A 5000-nucleotide genomic window follows, 5' to 3' on the forward strand; every position below is an offset into this window, starting at 1 on the left:
TTGATTTTGATAGGATTTGTGGAGAAAAGTTATACGTATCAATATAAACTAATGGAAAATGTATCACAAATAGAATGTTGAGAAAGTAGGAAAAAAATCTATTTGAGGGGGGAGACGCCCTTTGGAAATAAAAACATATTTGGCCGTAAGAGAAGAATTGAAACAACCTTTCATTATCTTTGAATTCTAGTAAATTACCGCCCGCGAAAAATAAAAATAAAAATAACCAATATATAAACATTTGGTAAAATTATACAATCATTTTACATTTACATGCTTTCTCCTTACAAAGGTTATCATAGTTTGTGGCAACATTAATTTCACAAATATAAATAATATTTATGAACACATACAATGGTTTGTTTAATCATAGTAATTTTTGTCACAAAATACCAATCGTGTTAAGGGGAAACTACACTGGTGGCGTGTTACCCCACCATACCCCTTTAACCCTTAACCCGAGACAATTTTTTTTTTTATGGAATATAGTTATCCAAGTACCTGGAGTGATAGGGTACCAGAATATATGTGGTTATGGGGGTCTATCTCCAAAACCCTAGGAGGAGTTCGTGAACAAACAAACAGACAATCAAACAAACAAATAGACAGACAGACAGAAGCTACTACTTTGTTATAGTTGAAATATATATATATATATATATATATATATGTATATATACACATATATATATGTATATATATACATATATATGTATATATATATATATATACATATATTTATATATATATAAATATACATATATATATATATATATATATATATACATACATACATATATATATATATATATATATATATATATATATATATATATATAAGAACATAAGAACATAAGAACATAAGATTGAAGGAGACTACAAGAGACCATAAGGCCTACACTAGGCAGCTCCATATCCATCACCACCTGTAATCCCCATCCATAAAGTTGTCTACCGTATCTTAAAACAATTAATAGTTGTAGCGCTTACTACATGGTTACTAAGTCTATTCCATTCGTTGATCACCCTATTAGTAAACCAATTATTGCCTATATCCTTCTTAAATCTAAATTTGTACAGTGTAAATCCATTACTGCGAGTCCTGCCCTGTTGTTTTAGTATGATGACCTTGTTTGATCACCCTTGTTAATGCCGTTGATCCACTTGAACACTTCTGTTAGATCACCCCGTACTCTGCGTATTTGCAGAGAGTGTAAGTTTTATATATATATAAATATATATATATATATATATATATGTATGTATATATATACATATGTACATATATATATATATATGTATATATATGTATATATATATATATGTCTAAATATATGTATATATATATATATATATATGTATATATATATATGTATATATATATATATATGTATATATATATGTATATATATATATATATATATATATATATATATATAAAGTATATATATATATATATATATTCTTTCATTCTTTTTTCACATTGATACCGGGGGAGATTTGGGAGAAAATGAAGGGGGGCCACATGAATGTTGAGAATTCAAGAAGGGGGAATGGAGTGCAAATAGTTGCTAATAACTGATCTAATATGACCAACACATGCAGGTAACTGTCACCGGTCGCAGATTAAAAAAAAATGTTACTGTGTCAAAGACCTTAAAGGTGTATGCTGGAAAAGAAGCGTCACGGAATACGGCCGTTATATATCATAATTACGAAACTACGCCGTGATGACATCATAATAAGCTTTGTCGTCAGAGTCTCCTGACAAGTAAAATGGCTGACGAATATTAACTCAGTCTTCTACACTTCTATAAGCACTTCTTTAATCGTTCCATTGGGCTTTAATAGTGAAATATACAAATATAAACATATCCACTTTACCCAGCTATGGATAAATGAGACCATTGTGGCTGAATAAAATCGTAAGAAAAATATCCAAGATAATTCAGGATGATAATGACCCCGGTATAATGAAGACCCAATACTGTAGTACTTACCACAATGCTTCGGGTTCACTATAGTGAGGTTGAGAATGTGGATGCATGCATGCCGTTGCAGATGGCAAGCGGAAGGGTAGGTGGAGCCATCGCTGCCACACACGGGAAGGTTATCGTGGCAGCCAGCCGGGCAATGGCACTTGCCATTCACGCAGTTGCCATAGGGACAGGTCGCTGGCTTGCATCGGCGTTCTGAGGGGGAAAAATACATTTGTGTCAGTTCTAGTCTGATATACATGAATGTGTTTTTATGCATATAAGTGGATTCAGTGTATCAAGAAGGCACCTATGTAATGAATTCATAGTAAAATAAAAATTTCATTGTCGCTAAACTCTTTATGCTAGCGAGAAAAAAGTATGTAAAAGCGAACTTTTCTTGCCTTAACAGTATCTAAAATTCAAGTTACTGCTGGGAAAGCACAAAATAAAAACAATCAGCCCCTTTCATAGGCAAAACTTTCGTCGGCTGATAGAAATCGCCTGACCAAACATACATAAAGAAACTCAGACAGACACAAAGAACTTCTATAGGCATATGTTCATATAAAATCAACATCGGCATTTTTTTCCTTTGAACGGGTAGGACTATTCCCCAGTGCTACATACGAGATAATGATAATGATGATGATGATGATGATGATGATGATGATGATGATGATGATGATGATGATGATGATGATGATGATGATGATGATGATGATGATGATGATGATGATGATGATGATGATGATGATGATGATGATGATGATGATGATGATGATGATGATGATGATGATGATGATGATGATGATGATGATGATGATGATGATGATGATGATGATGATGATGATGATGATGATGATGATGATGATGATGATGATGATGTACTACTACCACCGAGGGGCACGGAAGAACGGAACCAATCTCACTGCGTCAAGAACCCCGGAAGGCAGAAGTCATACTCATGTCACAGCAGGAGTAGGCTTTTGCCTCATCTAATCCACTTCCTTCCCTCTCGATGTCTGTATGCCTGTCTATCTGTCTGTAGTTGTATATATCTGCATACTTCTACGTACGTATATGCGATACTGAAGCTATTTCAGCCCTGGGCGGGATTCGAACCTAACCACCGTAGTGGCGGCCGGGAGTTCTACCAATGCGCCAATGTCTGTGATTCACCATGGTCTTGGATAATGTGTTGGACTCGTGATCGACAGTTATTAACCTCCCGGATGAGAGCTCAGAGCTCGTATGACCGATGTATGGGTAATACTGTGACCTTACACGCACACACACACACACACGCACACACACACACACACACACACACACACACACACACACACACACACACACACACACGCACACACACACCTCACCGCCCACGAGAGTTAGAATAACGCAGTGATACTGAAATTATTTCAGCCCTGTGCGGGATTCGAACCCAGACCACCGAAGTGACAGTCGGGGACTCTATCAGCTGCGCCACCGAGTCGTGTCCGTGTGCGTCTGTGTATGCGTTTCCTTGTGCATTTGTGCGTGTGTGTATGACTGTATATAAGAAAGTATAAATGTATGCGTTTGTGGATGTGCGCAGGTCTGTGTTCGCATATTTGTGACTGCGCATATGTACGTAAAGTGATAACACTAAAATCGAGTTCTTTACGGCCCTTTTATCCTTTGCATTATCTCATTTCCCGCAGGTTTTCTGTCAAGGACGGACCCTCCTCGCCTCCAGCTGTCGAGCTATTGAGGCCTGTGTCAGACGTTATGGTCACCATAATCCTTCTTTATTAACTGCTGAGGGCCCTACTCCAGTAGTCGGGCCTCTCCCCTCCACATCACCACTCCCAGGTCTCGCTCCATGTCACTCTGTATTGAGGCGTTTTAATTGTATTTCGCGGTGATTCTATTTTCAGATTCATGGAATAGTATTAAAGGAAGTAATTTGTTGATTTTTTTTTAGGCAAGCGCATGTTACTCGGTAAACATTATGTGTACATAAACTCAGACATATCACAAACACATACGCGCGCGCGCACACGCACACACACACACACACACACACACACACACACACACACACACACACACACACACACACACACACACACACACACACACACACACACGGGCGCGCGCGCGCACGCACTCACGGACGCACACACACACACACACACACACACACACACACACACACACACACACACACACACACACACACACACACACACACACACACACACACACGACTCGGTGGCGCGGTTGGTAGTATCCCCCACTATCAATCCGGCGATCCGGGTTCGAATCCTGCCCAAGGCTGAAATAATTTCAGTATCGCTGCGCTCTGAGTCATTACTCCAACTGTTGTGGGCGGGGAGTTGCGGGTGTGCGTGTGTGTAAGGTCACAGCATTACCCACACACACACACACACACACACACACACACACACACACACACACACACACACACACACACACACACACACACACACACACACACACACACACACACACACACACACACACACACACACACACACACACACACACACACACACACACACACACACACACACACACACACACACACACACACACACACGCACGCACGCACATACACACACATACACAGTCACACACACACACATACACACACACATTCGATGGCGAAGTGGTTAGAGTTCCCGGTCGCCACTACGGCGATCGGCTTCGAATCCCGCCCAGGGCTGAAATGATATCAGTAAAGCTGCGCTGTGAGTCGTTACTCCAACTCTCGTGGGAGATGAGTTTGGTGTGTGTGTGCGTGTAAGACCAGAGCATTACCCATAGATCTATCATATACGGGCTCTGAGCTTTCCTCTGAGATGGAAATAGCTGTCGATTGTGAGTCCAACACTTTATCCAAGACCATGGTGTATCTCTCTCTCACACACACAAACACACACACACACTCATGGCGCTGTGGTTAGAGCTCTGGCCTGCCACTACGGAGGTCCGGGTTCGACTCTCGCCCGGGGC

Source organism: Oratosquilla oratoria, chromosome 19 (assembly GCF_046742065.1).
Source record: "Oratosquilla oratoria isolate Oo_2021 chromosome 19, ASM4674206v1, whole genome shotgun sequence".
NCBI classification, from domain to species: domain Eukaryota; kingdom Metazoa; phylum Arthropoda; class Malacostraca; order Stomatopoda; family Squillidae; genus Oratosquilla; species Oratosquilla oratoria.